The following is a 17,267-nucleotide window of genomic DNA, read 5'->3' on the forward strand; positions in this document are numbered from 1 at the left end:
CAATCTAATGAGTTTTCAGATTTTTTGTTTCAGATTGCATGAACATGGGTGCCAAAGTTCAGCTAACGCCAGAAAAAAAGACAGGCAATTGTGACTGAGAAAAGAAGGCCAATCCTTGAGAAAAATTGCAAAACAATTACAAGTGTCAGTAAATGCAGTTGCTTGTGCCATTAAACAACACAATGAAACTGGTAAAAATGCGGATAGAAAACGTTATGGTTGACCAAGAATCACAACACAATCGCAGGCCAAGTAATCCGAGTCACCAATCATCGCAACATGCGTCTTACCCAGCTAAACAGCTCCAGCATTGCAACTGTTTCAAGGCCTTCTTTTCTAAGTTACAATTGCCTGCCTTTTTTCTGGCATTAGCTGAGCTTTGGCACCCATGTTCATGCAATCTGAAACAAAAAAACACACTCATTAGATTGTATGGCCGGCCTTTCTGTAAACATTTTTTGCAACATCTGGCAATAATAGACATTGCATGTCATGAAGAAACTAAGAACAAGCATTCATTCCACACAGAGCAGAGTGTTTGTAAACAGTTTTTGCTCCTTACATGAAAAGTTTATCTATCTATAATTCCAGTAATCTCTGTGTGTGTGTGTGTCTGTGTGTGTGTGTGTGTGTGTGTGTGTTTGTCTGTGACCGCTGTTTCTCGACAACTACCGGTCCGATATACTTGAAACTTGCCAGGTATATTGCTGGGGACCCGAGGATGTGCCTTTTCAAGGTTTCATATTAATCGGAGAAGTAGTTACCGAGCTATGGCGATTTAGCCGTTCGCCGTTCGCTTTGGCTTTGCGAATGGACCAAACCATTTCATGTAAATAGAGGGGGGGGGGTTCTGTGGTCGTTCGCTTTGGCTTTGCGAATGGACCAAACCATTTCATGTCAATAGAGGGGGGGGGGGGGGGTTCTGTGGTCGTTACTGCCACGTGGTTTGGAATGTTTTTCTTTTTCATTTTTTTTTTTTTGGCAAGGAACGGGCACCCACGTACGGGCACGTCCTAGTAACATTAACTTCACGTTTCAGTTTAGATTTTGTATTGCACTTTTCAACCTATTTCCAAAAAATGCTTTAAACCTACGTTTCACACAAGAAGGATGCATTGAAGCACAATATATTATCAGTAGATAACAGATTTATCTCTGGTAAGAATTTTGTTCACATTTTACGTCCATTTTGTACATGAAACAGTAAAATATAAAAAAATGTTTTGGTGTACCTATTAGGTACACCAAAGGTACCAAAGTTTAGGTACAAAAGTTTAGGTATATATATATATATATATATATATATATATATATATATATATATATATATATTGTTGCGGATATGGGATTTGGCCTCCATCCATATCCGCTTGTAAATATTCCCCTATTTCCCCAATACTCCCCAACTATCCCCAATCCCCCATTCCCTAGTCCCATTGTCTGTAAACAACACTCTGTAGCCCCGACCTTCCCCTTTTTCCCCCATTAAATGTCGTGCCCAGGTCCACCGCATCTCACGTAGACAACTATAGGACATCTTGCTAGTTATTCTTAGTCTATGTCAGTTAAGGACTCGTTTCCATTAATTCTGACTCTTCGTTGCACCAGAATGTGATTGTATGGCACCATTAGTAAGTTTAGGACCTCCCAATACCTCCCCGCATCTCTTCCTCATGAAACAACAACACCAACAACAACAACAGCGGCGCGGGGAGTGTGCGTCCTCACTCCGGCTTGGTTAGCCGCCATTGACCATGTGCTCCGACGGGGTTACCACAAAGGGGCTCACTGTCAGCTCCTCGTCAAGGGCGGAGCCCGGTAACCCCCCGCACCCAATAAGAAGCGGCGGACCGATTCCATCTGGGGCGGAGCTAACGAGCCGAGGGCGTGTCACTCCCCGCTGGACATGCGCAGGAAGACGGAGGTGACGTCAGATGCGCCTCAGCTACGAAGGAGAAACGGACGCCACCTCCAGCGCGACGATACCTACCCGCATCTTTGGACCGGACCGGGTCGATTCTGCCACTGAGCCAAGGTGCACCTTGAGCAATCGACTGCCTGTCCTTCCCAGCCATCAATCCCTGTGTGAGTCAGTCTTGTCCCGTTTGTCTGTGGTCTGTCGGGGCTAAGATAAGACCGTGTCTAAGTGCCCATCTTTCTGTGCTGTACCTCTGTGCCGTGTAATCTAAACGTTCTGCATAACCCATATTATATCCTCCTCCGGAGATCTTGAGAACTGTACCCCTGGTGTCGTGTCATTTAACCCAGCCGTTGTGTCCTTTCCATCATTGATTTAGCATAGCGCGACTTAGTCAACGTTCGAGTGGAATCGGGTAAACTGTGCGAACACGGCGGCCATTCCGCTCGGCCCTTCATAACATCCTAATAAGTCGTGTCCGTAACAATTGATGTCAGGAGTGGGATTCCACAGGAGTTGCACACCGACCAGGGACGAAATTTTGAGAGCAAATTGCTAAAAGATGTGTGCAGTCTCCTGTCAATTCGGAAAACCAGAACAACGCCTTTAAGGCCTCAATCTGACGGGATGGTGGAGAGATTCAACTGAACTCTAATCCAACAACTGGCACTGTTCACCGCCACCCGTCAGGATGACTGGGACGAATATCTCCCTTATTTGCTCATGGCCTACCGAACCAGCCAGCACGGGGCCACCGCATGCAGTCCAGCGTTGCTTATGTATGGGCGGGAGTTACGGGCTCCCGCCGACTTGCTATGCGGTCCCGTGCCAGACACAGTGGTTAACCCGCCGAGGGAGGGGTACGCACGTCACCTAGAGGAAGGCATGGAGCTAGTCCATGCCTTCGCCCGCCGCCAACTCCATCTGGCGGGGGAGAAGATGAAGCGCAGGTACGACCACCGGAGCCAGGGGAGTCAGTACACTCCGGGGATGAAGATTTGGTTCTTCAATCCCCGGAGGAGGAAGGGTAGGTGCCCGAAACTCACCTCTCCGTGGCAAGGCCCGGGGGTCGTCCTGTCGCAAGTCTGTGATGTGGTAGTAAAAATCAAAATGGGGCCACGAGCCCTCCCTCGGATCGTCCACGCCGACCGGATAAGGCCTTACACCAGCGAGCAGGCGCCCCCGTGGATTGCCTCGGCTTTAGATGCCGAGGCGGGACCCAGTACCTCTGAATAAGGGGGGCTTATTAGTGCCAGAGGACTGGGGGATTGATGAGCGATGGGCCCGGTGGGTAAGGGTGGCATCCCTGCCACCCTTCCCATGGTGGGGCAAATGCGCTATAGATTATGGGGTGTATGGCAGTGAAAACTAGCCCGGGTGGGTTAGGATATGGTGTGTAGGGATCTAGCGAAGATGACAGTAGGTAACGTTAAGATTAGTTAGTGACTGATACCTGTAGTGGGGACGCAGGTAGTTTAGTGTGGATGATAATGACGTGGGAGCGCAATAGTTTAAAGGGACGACTGGGAAGCGCAAGTTTCAGAGGGGAGTAGTTAGCTGAGATGATGCCGTGTGTGTGAGGATTGAACAGGTGTGATTGAACAGGTGTGATTGCACAGGTGTGCAACTGAACAGGTGTGTGGAGCAGTGGATGAGTAGTGAGTGTTGTGGATCAGCGCGAATGCGCTTGGGGAGAGAAGGGTGCAGGTGGCACCAGGTGTGAGAGCACAGGTGTGCAAGTACAGGTGTGTGGAATATATGGAGCAGAGAATGAGTGGTGTGGAGAGAGTTGGAGTAAGTGGTACGGAGTGGTGTGCATGGTGCGAAGGTGTGGATGGGGGAAGAGTGGACCCCTTTCACGAGTACCCGGGGCGGGTAGTGTAAGTGTTAGGTAGAGAGTATAGGTAAATTGTGGTTGGATATTGGCATTTGTGGTGCGGTTGCAGAATGGTATTGTGGATGGGTGCATTCGTGTTGTGGAAATGGCTGGGCGTGTAGCCTGTTAGTGTGTGTAGTTGGTTGGGCACTCCACCACTGTGAGGATGTCGGCCAGGTGAGGCCGCAGGTGGGCTCTGGGAGCCGTTAGTGTCAGTGGGGCCCGAGGATCCGGAGGACGGACCCGGGTAGCCCAGTGCCAGAGAGGGCACCGAGTGGGGAGAGCGCCAGAGGGCCTTCCCCAGGTAGTTAGGTTAGGGTAAGGAGCAGGTAAGCTCGGAGGCAACTGCAGTGGTGGAGGTGTGCAGGTGGGTAGACCTGCTGGGAGAGCTACACGTTGCGGCCCAGAAATTGTGCGAGGGCACCGGGAGATGAATCGGGGGAGTGAGACCCCAAATTGAAAAGCACCACAGTTTGGTCAATGGGAATTGGTTTTTAGAACCCATAGTGTAAGAGGGCCAATGGTTTGGCAGGAGAAAGACCCCGGGTAATGTAAAGTTGTTAAAGTCATTTAGGAAATAGTTAGGATTGATGAACCTGTCGCACCATACGCAGCCACTTACCTGAGGTGATGATGATGACTCCACACCTGTGTTTTCTTTGTTCTGTGTTGCAGGAAATGAGAAATTGCTGTTGGATTTGTGAGACGCATCATGACGTGGATGAGACATTGGGGTGATTCCATCTCTCCCTCCCTAGGAGGGACTGATGATGAATTGGTGATGGCAAATTTTGATGTTGAGTTGGAGATGGCAAATTTTGATGAGAGTTGGAGATAGCAAATTTGATTGGTTAGGAGGGAGAGAAGACGAATTTGGTTTATGGGAGGAACGGGGAAGACAGTAGGGACGTTTGTTGATTTGTAAAGTAGATGTTTATGGGTAGTGTTGTGTTTTGTGGATACAGTAAGGGGTAAGGGAGGGGCAATGTAGGTTACCTGGTGGGGGGGGGGGGGGGGGGGCGTACGGTAGGAACGTACCTGTCTCACCTGGTTCCCATGTGCCCCCAGTGTGCATTACCTTATATTGCATGCACTTTTGCGCCCTTACCACCTTACTCACTTGTCTTCTTCTTTTGTCTCCCACATCCGAGGATCTGGCTTTGGGACAGAGAGAGAGGAGAGAGAGGTGCTGGCTCCGCAGTTGTGGGCCTGTACTTTCGCTGCTTGCTGCCTGGATCGATACACCATATGGACCGCAATTTTTGTGGCCGCCCACCATGGACCGCAGTTCTTTTGCGGCGAAGCACCACCCGTTGATGGACCTATGGGTCAACGTGGCACCTATGCCATACAGGTGAACCACTTTTAGTTGGCCCCCTGACGGCCACAATACAGAAATGGACGCGGTTGGCGCCTTTCTTTATTTTTGAAAGAAGCCAGAAGGCCAAGTACACCACAGGAAGGCAAGACCAGCGGCAGAACATCGGCCGGCTGCGACACCACCGGTGACGTTGAACACTTTATTGGTGCACCGGATGGTGCTGACTGTGTGATGGGGTGGTGCTTTTGGTGCTTGGATGGGGTGCTCTGCACATTATTAAAGGCCGTAGGGCCACAGAGCACTCGTGGGTTGGTGTATCGATGCTGGCATGCGTGCTCTCTCTATGCATAACATCTGCATGTGTTCCTCCAAAAACAGGTCCTGGATCGTAGTGTAAATATCAGTGTAGTCTTGTGTAAATAATGCTCCCTACCGGCTGTATGTTTAGTTTGAGAATTCTTTCCGCGATTCGGTTATCCTGTGGGTGTGTGTCTGTGAGGAGAAGGGTGCAACGTCGCAGGGGGACATATTTACTCATTTGTGAACACTTGTAAAACTGTCGCACTCAGGGTTGAGTTAATAGTAGAGGGAACTACATCTGAGTGCCACACTAACGTAGGTAAAAATTTATCGGGTCGGGACGCCCCGAGGTAGAGAAGGGTGCAATGTTGCGGATATGGGATTTGGCCTCCATCCATATCCGCTTGTAAATATTCCCCTATTTCCCCAATACTCCCCAACTATCCCCAATCCCCCATTCCCTAGTCCCATTGTCTGTAAACAACACTCTGTAGCCCCGACCTTCCCCTTTTTCCCCCATTAAATGTCGTGCCCAGGTCCACCGCATCTCACGTAGACAACTATAGGACATCTTGCTAGTTATTCTTAGTCTATGTCAGTTAAGGACTCGTTTCCATTAATTCTGACTCTTCGTTGCACCAGAATGTGATTGTATGGCACCATTAGTAAGTTTAGGACCTCCCAATACCTCCCCGCATCTCTTCCTCATGAAACAACAACACCAACAACAACAACAGCGGCGCGGGGAGTGCGCGTCCTCACTCCGGCTTGGTTAGCCGCCATTGACCATGTGCTCCGACGGGGTTACCACAAAGGGGCTCACTGTCAGCTCCTCGTCAAGGGCGGAGCCCGGTAACCCCCCGCACCCAATAAGAAGCGGCGGACCGATTCCATCTGGGGCGGAGCTAACGAGCCGAGGGCGTGTCACTCCCCGCTGGACATGCGCAGGAAGACGGAGGTGACGTCAGATGCGCCTCAGCTACGAAGGAGAAACGGACGCCACCTCCAGCGCGACGATACCTACCCGCATCTTTGGACCGGACCGGGTCGATTCTGCCCCTGAGCCAAGGTGCACCTTGAGCAATCGACTGCCTGTCCTTCCCAGCCATCAATCCCTGTGTGAGTCAGTCTTGTCCCGTTTGTCTGTGGTCTGTCGGGGCTAAGATAAGACCGTGTCTAAGTGCCCATCTTTCTGTGCTGTACCTCTGTGCCATGTAATCTAAACGTTCTGCATAACCCATATTATATCCTCCTCCGGAGGTCTTGAGAACTGTACCCCTGGTGTCGTGTCATTTAACCCAGCCGTTGTGTCCTTTCCATCATTGATTTAGCATAGCGCGACTTAGTCAACGTTCGAGTGGAATCGGGTAAACTGTGCGAACACAGCGGCCATTCCGCTCGGCCCTTCATAACATCCTAATAAGTCGTGTCCGTAACAATATATATATAAGTTGCCAGAGTGCATATCATTGGGCTAAGCATCATAACCACAGCACACACTATGCTGAATGATACATCACTTAAGAGCTCTTGGGCGCATACAGTGCATGCAGAGGTTTACAAATATCACTATTCATGCAATTTCGAGTTATTTGCATTGTTTTTGCGTACGTGGAATATATTCTCAGTCATTGGTTCATGCACGTACCGAAAGTTAAAAGAAAACCCTTTTCTGTCAAAAAGAAAACCCCAACCTATTCAGTCAATTTGGTCAATATATCATTACTTTTCCATCAATTGACTTTACTGAGAAACCTTATCAGCCTTAACAGTTAATTACTACTATGCTGCTAAAGAAAAATCACAGCAAAAAAAAAAAAACCCCACAAAAAGAACAATTTCAAATTCACTTACAAATGGAAACTGGGACTCCATTACTAATATTTTCATTAATATGTGAGGTGTACAAGAGAACGCTTTGACAATACCTTGTGTGAGTGGAAGCACGAAGATTCACGGGTGGTGTATAATCTCAGTATGGCTGGTTTGCTCATGTACTGGAAGTAATAACAATAAATCCACAAACTATTCTGTCACGGCTAATTACCTTTTCATTAATTTACTTCATCGAGAAACCTCAGCAGTGTGGCGGGCACAAGGGTCAATAATTCTGCGCACCAGTGGGTGGCGCGAGCGTCCAGGCGGGGAACTGAAATACATGCCCCGCCTTTCGGCCGATCGGCCACGCCCGGGGGTAAGGCGTGGCCGGCCTCGGGACATATATGCGGGCTCTCAGCTCGAGCCCGCCCAGTGCTGATATGCGAGCTTGTAATAAAGACTCTTCTTTGTATCCACGCGTTGTGGCCTACCTCTCTGGCAATCGAGTCGTGTGTGCACAGCACCACACTGGTGACCCCGATTGGTTCAGCCGTTGCTGACCCCCGAACGCGCCATGGCTACCAACGCCATCGCAATCAAACTCCCAGAGTTTTGGGAAGTGCAAGCCGACGTTTGGTTTGTGCAGGCCGAAGCTCAATTCCAACTCCGGGGCATCACGGCGGACGAGACCAGGTACTACCACGTGGACGCCGCCCTCGGGCCCCGCACTGCCGCCCGCGTCGTGTCCATCCTTCGGCGCCCGCCGGGTGACCACAAGTACGAGGCACTCAAACGTCTCCTCCTCGCCACGTTCGGGCTCACGGAGGTCGAACGTGCCGACCGCCTCCTGGACCTTCCCGCCCTCGGCGACACACGACCATCCGTCCGGATGGATTTCATGCTGTCCCTGCTTGGAGACCAGCGCCCGGATTTCTTATTCCGAGCACTTTTCCTACGCCAGCTACCTGTACAGGTGCGCCTCGCGCTGGCCGGTTCCAAAATAACGGAACCCCGCGCCCTGGCTGGAGAGGCCGACATGTATTTCGCGGGCTGTGACACGCGGTCGGTGTACGGTGCTGCCGTAGTGGATCCCGGCGCGGAGGGTACAGCGCCCCCTGCTTCCCTCGTGGCCGCTGCTACGCCCCGCCCACTACCGCCGCTGCCACCACCACCGCCACCGGCACGGCCGCCACGGGGGCCACTGCCGCAAACCTGGTGCTACTACCATGCCCAGGTTCGGCCGCAAGGCTAAAACGTGCCGCCCGCCCTGTTCTTTTGACGGGTCGGGAAACGACCGGGCCGGCGCTCACTTGCGGCCATGAGCGTCGGCCATTCCGGCAGCCTCCTGTTCATCACGGACACCTCGTCCGAGCGCCATTTTCTTTGCGACACGGGAGCACAGGTAAGCGTCCTCCCTGCCTCCGCATCCGACAAGCAAGCCGCGGGCCGCGGCCCCGCTTTGCTTGCCGCCAACGTACACCCATCCGCACATTCGGGAAGCATTGCCTCTCACTGCGGTTCGGAGGGCAGCGCTTTCAATGGTCGTTCGTCACCGCCAGCGTGCCAATGGCCCTGCTCGGCGCGGACTTCCTATGTGCGCATGGGCTGTTGGTCGATGTTAAGCGCAGACGTCTCGTCCAGGCCGAAACCTTCAGCTCGCTCGCTTGTTCGCTGAGCGGCTCGTTGAGCAGCTTGCTGAGCGGCTCACCGAGCGGCTTGCCAAGTGGCTTGCTGAATGGTTCCGTCCCGGCGAGGTTAGTCTGTACGCCTCCGGCAGCGGACGAGTTTACCCGCCTCCTCGCCAGTTTCCCGGCCCTCACGCGGCCCACCTTTTCAGCGGTGGCCGTCAAACACGGGGTGGAGCACCATATCCCCACGGTCGGGCTGCCGGTCTACGCCCGGGCATGCTGCCTCGACCCCACGAAGCTCGCCGTGGCGAAAGCGGTGTTCGCCACGTTGGAACGGCTGGGTATCGTACGGCGCTCCAACAGCGCTTGGGCCTCTCCTCTGCACATTGTGCCGAAGCCCGGCGGCGGATGGCGGCCGTGCGGTGACTACCGCCGCCTCAATGATGCCACCACTCCCTACCGCTACCCGGTCCCGCATATCCAAGACTTTTCCGCCCGGTTGGCAAAAACGACCATGTTCTCCAAGGTGGACCTCATCCGGGGCTACCACCAGGTCCCCGTACAACCGGACGATATCCAAAAGACGGCCGTCATCACCCCTTTCGGCCTCTTTGAGTTCCTGCGGATGCCTTTTGGGTTGAAGAATGCGGCGCAGGTGTTCCAGCGGCTCATGGACAGCGTCTTGCGCGACTTACCTTTCATCTATGTCTACCTGGACGACATCCTAGTCGCGAGCGCGTCCCGGGAGGAGCACCTGCTCCACCTCCGCACGCTTTTCGAACGCCTGGGCCAGCATGGCCTGATCATCAACCCCGCAAAGTGCCGCTTCGGCGTCGCCGCCATCGACTTCTTGGGGCACTGCATCACCAGGCATGGGGCCGTCCCTTTACCGGCCAAGGTGGAGGCCGTCAAGAGTTTTCCGCGCCCCCGCACGATCAAGGGACTCCAGGAATTCCTGGGCATGGTCAATTTTTACCACTGCTTTGTGCCCCGCGTCGCCCAGCTCCTCTGCCCCCTGCACGAGGCCCTCCGGGGGAATCCGGGCAAAGGTGACATCGCCTGGTCGGAGCCGATGGCCACGGCGTTTGCGGGCACAAAGCTGGCCTTGGCCAACGCCACCATGCTGGCGCACCCGGCACCCGATGCACCGATCGCCCTCACCACCGACGCGTCGGACTACGCGGTGGGCGCGGTGCACGAGCAGTGGGTGCGTGGTGCTCGGCAGCCCCTGGCGTTTTTTAGCCGGCAGCTTCGCCCGCACGAACGCCGCTACAGCACCTTCGACCGCGAGCTGCTCGGGCTCCACCTGGCGGTCCGACACTTCCGCCATCTGCTCGAGGGCCGCCCGTTCACAGCTTTCATTGATCACAAGCCCCTTGTGTTCGCGATGGCCAAGGTCGCCGAGCCATGGTCAGCCCGGCAGCAACGTCACCTCTCTGCCGTGTCCGAGTACACGACGGACATCCGTCACGTCGCGGGTAAAGACAACCCGGTGGCGGATTGCCTTTCCTGGTCTGTCGCGCACGCGGTCCACCTCGGGATCGACTATGCCCGGATGGCGGAGGACCAGACAGCCAACCCCGGCGTCCAGGCCTTGCGGACCGCCGTCACGGGCCTCCGCGTCACCGAGGTGTCGTTCGACGTCGTGGGTGCGGCCCTACTGTGCGACGTCTCCCTCGGCCGGCCTCGCCCCATCATGCCCGCTGGCTGGCAGCGCCCGGTTTTCGACGCCATCCACGGCCTGTCCCACCCGGGCACGAAGGCCTCCCAGAAGCTCGTCGCGGCGAAGTTCGTCTGGCATGGCCTCAGGAAGGACGTCCGCGACTGGGCCAGGACGTGCCTCGCATGCCAGCGCGCAAAGGTCCACCGCCACACCCAGGCCCCGTTGGCCCCATTTACGGTGCCCCAGCGTCGGTTCGACCACGTCCACGTCGACTTGGTGGGACCTCTGCCCCCCTCGCGGGGGTTCACCCACCTCCTCACCATGGTGGACCGCACCACATGGTGGCCGGAGGCCGTGCCATTGGCGGCGACATCTGCGGCTGATGTGGCGCAAGCCTTCATCGCCACTTGGGTTGCCCGGTTTGGTGCCCCCTCGGACATCTCGTCCGACCGCGGCACCCAGTTCACCTCGGAGCTCTGGGGCGCGGTGGCGCAAGGGCTCAGCATCAAACTGCACCGCACCACGGCCTACCACCCCCAGGCCAACGGCCTGTGCGATCGCTTTCATCGCTCGATGAAGGCCGCGCTCCGGGCCAGTCTCCGCGATGGCAGATGAGCCGACAGGCTCCCCTGGGTCCTGCTGGGCCTCAGGACGGCGCCCAAGGATGACCTGCGCGCGTCCTCGGCGGAGCTGGTCTTCGGACAACCGCTTCGGGTACCGGGCGAATTTATCCACGACTCCACGGCTCCTTGGTCCGCGGCGCAACAGCGCTCCACCCTGGAGGAGACCGCCCGGAGGTTCGCCCTGGTGCCGACGGCACACCACGGTTGCCCGTCCTCCCACGTCGCCCCTGAGCTTCACACGGCGGAGTACGTTTTCGTCCGGCACGACGCCCACCGGGCACCGCTACGGCCCCCGTACGACAGGCCCTTCCGCGTGCTGGAGACCGGGGACAAACATTTCACCGTGGACATCGGCGGTGCCCCGGATTGTATCTCCGTGGACCGCCTCAAGCCCTTGTGCCCACCTCGATCTGGACCACCCCCCGCAAGCAGCTCTGCCTCCGCGTCGAGGCCGCCCCCCAGTGGTCAGACCCCCGGCACCCCCCATCCCCACCGTCCCGCTACCCCCCAGCCCTGCACGCATCACCAGGGGGTGTTTCGGCCGGGTCATCCGGCTTCCCCGCAAGCTCACCCTTCAGGTGCGCGGGAATTCTGGGGGGCGCATGTGGCGGGCACAAGGGTCAATAATTCCGCGCACCAGTGGGTGGCGCGAGCGTCCAGGCGGGGAACTGAAATACATGCCCCGCCTTTCGGCCGATCGGCCACGCCACGGGTAAGGCGTGGCCTCGGGACATATATGCGGGCTCTCAGCTCGAGCCCGCCCAGTGCTGATATGCGAGCTTGTAATAAAGACTCTTGTTTGTATCCACGCGTTGTGGCCTACCTCTCTGGCAATCGAGTCATGTGTGCACGGCACCACAGCAGTCTTAATAGTTAGTTACTATTTTGCTGTCAAAGGATATTCATAGCAAACTCTATAAGCATTCCACACTCCTTTTGAAAGGAATTTTATTCACAAACAGAACCTGGGACTCCTTACCATTGCTTGCACTATCTTTTTATATTCATATGTGAGGTGTACAGAATGACGCTCTAGAAATGCCTTGTGTGAGTCCAAGCACAAAGTTTCACAGGAGGTGTATAAGGTAAGTGCCACTTGTTTGCTTACCTCCCCCAAGGAAAAAAATCAAAAAATCAAATAAGCACAAGTTATTCCATCCCACAAATAACTTCCTTTTCGTCCATTCAAGTCAATGAGGAAACTTCATTCTATTAGAAACGAGTATTCTGCAAATGGAACTCGTCTCCAGATACCAGGAGTAGTGAAAACTTGCAATTATAAGCAATTTTGTTTTCATCGAGTCGGGGCACCGAACTTTCGCCCATTCTGTGCGAAGTGTAACGTGCCCGTATTCCAATCAAACTGTGTTTTTCTGCACCCAAAAGGGAAATTATTATTGGCTGCTTCGCAAGGGTGATACTGGGTGGTTTGCCATTGCCTTCCCAGCTGTTAGTCGGGGCAGGAATGTATAATTCGAGCAGGATGCCGGTGATAACAAGCCCCTCTCTTGGCGAAGGACACCGTGGAATCTTGAACATCCACCAAGTAATGATAGCAGATGGGACACCTGGCTTAACGTCCATCCGATGGATGGCACACACACAGATGAATCACCCTGCCTGTGAAATACCAGGATGACAGATTATCAAACTGTGTTTTTTGTGTTGGGATTCAAACCCAAGCTAAACAGCTAAAAGACGAGTCTGTGCACTAAAACGGACCCCAGATTTGAGGACTTTCAGTGTGACTTTAGGGGGGGGGGGTGAGGGGGGCGGAGGGGGAGTTTGAAGGGGAGGAGCGGGATTGAAGCCTTGGGGTTGGGAAGGGAAGGTCCAGGACTTGGAGTTTGGGAGTGGGCCTTGATGATTTGGAGTTTAGGGGGAGGGCTTGAAGAATAAAGGAGGCACTGAAGACTTGAAGCCACATTTTCATTACACCCAATTTGTATGGGCGCATGTAATTATGCTGTCAAAGGACATTCCTGTCAAACTCCCGAAATATTCCACACTTTAATGGGAATTAATTTCCTTGAAACAGCCTGGTGGAACCAGGTTATCTGATAATTACCTATACAAGTGCAAGTTGCATGATTAAACCTGAATGCGGTAAACGTCTCAACCACAACACATTTAAGGCTGCAATACCTCATTTAAGAGCTCCTTCGTCCTGACAGTGCACGCAGAGGTCTAAAAATATTGATATTCACGCAATTTGAAATAATGTGCATTTTTGTGGTAAGGTTGCGCACAAGGGCGGTGTATAGCCTTAGAGTCGCTGGTTCACACACTTACAGGAAGTTAACATATTGTTGCGAATATGGAATTTGGCCTCCATATCCGCTTGTAAATATTCCCCTATTTTCTCCGATACTCCCCAACTCTCCCTTACCCCATTCCCTAGTCCCATTGTCTGTAAACAACACCCATTAGAGCCGATCTTCCCCTTCATCCCCCCATTAAATGTCGTGCCCAGGTCCCCCGCACCACACGTAGACAATTATAGGACATCTTGCTAGTTATTCTTAATCTATGTCAGTTAAGGACTTGTTTCCATTAATTATGACTCTTCGTTGCACCAGAATGTGATTATATGGCACCTGTTAGGAAGTTTAGGACCTCCCCATACCTCTCCGCATCTCTTCCCCATGAAGAAGCGCCAACTACAACAACAACAACAAAAGAGGGGGGCGGCGCGGTGACGGCATGGGGAGTGGGCGTCCTCCTTCCGGCTCGGTTAGCCACCATTGACCACGCGCTCCACGGGGTTACCACGAAGGGGCTCCCTGTCGGCCCCTCGTCAAGGGCGGAGCCGGTAACCCCCGCACCCAATGAGAAGCCATGGGCCGATGCCATCTGGGGCGGCGCTAACGAGCCGAGGGCGTGTCACTCCCCGCCGGATATATACGCGGCCCCGCGCCGGACGTGACGAGAGATGCGCCCCGAGCTTGGAAGGAAAAGACGCCACCCTCCCGAGCGCTGAGCGACCTCCCCAGCTTGAGACCAAAGTCGCGACCCACAAGCGCTGTGATACCTTCACGCATCTCTGGACACCACCGTACGTGATTCTGTCCCTGAGCCAGGTGCACCTGAGCCATCGCGACCTGCCTCCCCTTTTCATCAACCCCCGTGTGAGTCAGCATTTTGTCCCGTGTGTCTGTCGTCTGTCCGGGGATAATATAAGAGTGTGTCTAAGTGCCTGTCTTCCTGTAATATACCTCTAGCCCCTGTAATCTAACCTTTTTCCGTACGAATATACTTGAGAATCGAAACCCTGGTGTCGTATTGTGTCATTATAACCCAGCCGGGTGTCTTCTCTTTCCTATTGAGCCAGCGTAGCGCGATTAGTCAACATTCGGGCACAATCGGGTAACTTGTACGGATACGGCGGCCATCCCGCTCGGCCCACCATACCATCAAAGTCGTATCCGTAACAATTGGTGTCAGGAGTGGGATTCGAGGCCCGACCAAATTTTGAAGAAAAAAAAAAAAAACGAATAGAGGAAAAAAAAAAGAAATTTGGTCAAAATTTGGAGCGGCCGAAATTTGTTTTGTCTTACGAAACTCGAATTTTGCAAGTCGCGCTATGGCGGATCAAGACGGCTGGGGTCCGGTAGGGGAGAGTGAGGTAGGGTCGATCCAGGACCAAAATGAGGGACAGGAGGAGAGCGAAGCAGTGAGGGCGGCAGGTTCGCAAAATAGCGCCGTCACGCACGAAGAAGCGGGCGCGCAAAATGGCGCCTCGCTGATCACCGCGCCAGCGACCGTGGCAGCGCCCCCGGTGGATTTGAACTTGTTTTTCATACAAATGAAGGCCCTTATGGCCCAGAATAGCGAAGAAATGGAAAGCAGAATGATGGGGGTAATGGGGAACCGAATGGATGCTCAGAGTGAGCGATTGGAGGGCCAATTAGGGGTAATGGGAAACCAAATGGGGGTAATGGGAAACGAAATGGGGGTAATGAGGGACGAAGCGAGGGGTACTGGTGAGAAGGTAGACAAAAATTTTGAGGGGTTAGACAACGGGATAAAAGAAGTAAAACATGGGTTAACGGGGGTAGAAAACAGAATGGCCGCTCAAGAGAATCAAATGGAAGGGATGCAAAAAGGGTTAGAGGGGTTAGAAAACAGTATGGAAGGCAAATTGAGGGACATGAGGGACCAAGCGGAAAGGGAAGTTAAACAAATGGAGCAGCAGATAGAGGGGGTCAGAATGGGGGTAGAAACCAAACTGGATGCTCACAGGGAGGAAATGGAGCAGATGAGGGTGGCATCTGGGCAGGAGATGCAAGTGATGGGAGAGGAGATCAGAAGAGGAGTGAGTGAGGAGGTCGGAGGAGTGCGCGAGGAGGTGAGGCACTGTAAGGAGCGCATGGAGAAAGAGGTGAGAAAGGGGACTGTAAAATTGCAAGGTGGTATAGAGGAGTTGACGCTGGGAGTAGAACAACTGACAGTGGGACAAAAGGAGCTGGGGGACCAGGTAAAGAAGAACACAGCGGTAATAGAGGGTTTAAAATCGACACAGAAGGAGATGAAAAAGGACGTAGGGGTAATTAAAAAAGAGTGCCAGACGGTACATGAGGACCTGACGAGGAAAATGGACAAGGTGGTAGAGGTAATGGAGGTTAAAGAGCGGGAGGTGCGGGAGCACATAGAAAAAAATAAAGTGGAGTTAGAGGAAGAACTTAAAGGGGCGCACGAAGAGATGAAGGAGATGAAGCAAAAATTAGAGGAAGTGGAAGAAGGGGTGAGCGAAATTAAGAAGCGACGGAGAGAGGATAAGAAAGAGATAAAGGAGGAAGTAAAAGAATTGGTCCAAAGTCTGTGTTCGGATCGTGATGATGTGCTCATTAACCGGATGAGGGATTCGCAGGTGATGGAGGAGAAGCGAAGAGAAAGAGGACCCGGTGTAAGTGGTGACCAATATGGTCGTGCGTATGATGCGCCAGGTGATTTAATAAGCTTGGGGGTCGAGATAGACCCGGATGTTCGTGAGAGGCCAAGAGTGAGGTGTATGGCTGGTCCGGAGGGTATGGAACGAGAGTGTGCGCAAGAGTGTGCGCGAGAAAGGTGTGTGACGGACAGGTGCATGAGGAAAGAGTGCGCTGTCAGAAGTAAGGAAGAGTGTCCACCTGTGGTGAGTGTTACAGAGGGTGTGACGGGAGAGTGTGCGCAGGAGTGTGCGCGAGAAAGGTGTGTGACGGACAGGTGCATGAGGAAAGAGTGCGCTGTCAGAAGTAAGGAAGAGTGTCCACCTGTGGTGAGTGTTACAGAGGGTGTGACGGGAGAGTGTGCGCGAGAAAGGTGTGTGACGGACAGGTGCATGAGGAAAGAGTGCGCTGTCAGAAGTAAGGAAGAGTGTCCACCTGTGGTGAGTGTTACAGAGGGTGTAACGGGAGAGTGTGCGCGAGAAAGGTGTGTGACGGACAGGTGCACGAGGAAAGAGTGCGCTGTCAAGAGTAAGGGTGAGTGCGCTGTCAAGAATGGAGGTGAGAGTAGTGAGAGTGACATGGAGCGTGAGTTAGTTGTGACAGGTGAGAGAGGATGTACACCTGGGATGGAAGGATGCACACCTGGAATGGTGGAGCGTGAGTGGGAATGCACGCTGGAGTTGGTGGTGAGGCACGTGGTTGGGTGTGCGAATGAGAGCACACCTGTGATTGTCACAGAGGAGGTGACCGAGGAGGGGGCGCGAAGAGGTGTATTGGTGAGGTGTGCGAGCAACGAATGTGTGCCAAAGTGTTCGGTGGTCAGGTGTGTGACCAAGGCTGTGAGTGGAATGGGTGTGCCTGGGTGTGTAAGGAAAGGTACGAGGAGCATGAGCACGGCTGGATGTGTGAGCAAGGAACGGGCTTCGGGGTGTAAGCATGCAGGTGAAGCATCGACATTAAACGGGTTAGAGGTTAGAGCGACTTTTAGCCGAAGCAGGCCCTCGGTGCGTGCCGGGCCTCGCTTTGAACGGCCGCGTCCAGGCTCCACTAGGCGGAGCTGGCAGCCCGATAGAAAGGGTCGTCATGGCGACCACGTTTTGTTGAGACGTGCCGGCAGGTCGAGATCGGGACATTGGATGGCTCCACGCCGAGGTGGTGCGTGGGATCTCGGCCCGGGTAAGCCCCCGTCCCT

Source organism: Myxine glutinosa, chromosome 6 (genome assembly GCF_964187855.1).
Source record: "Myxine glutinosa chromosome 6, kmMyxGlut1.1, whole genome shotgun sequence".
Lineage (NCBI taxonomy): Eukaryota > Metazoa > Chordata > Myxini > Myxiniformes > Myxinidae > Myxine > Myxine glutinosa.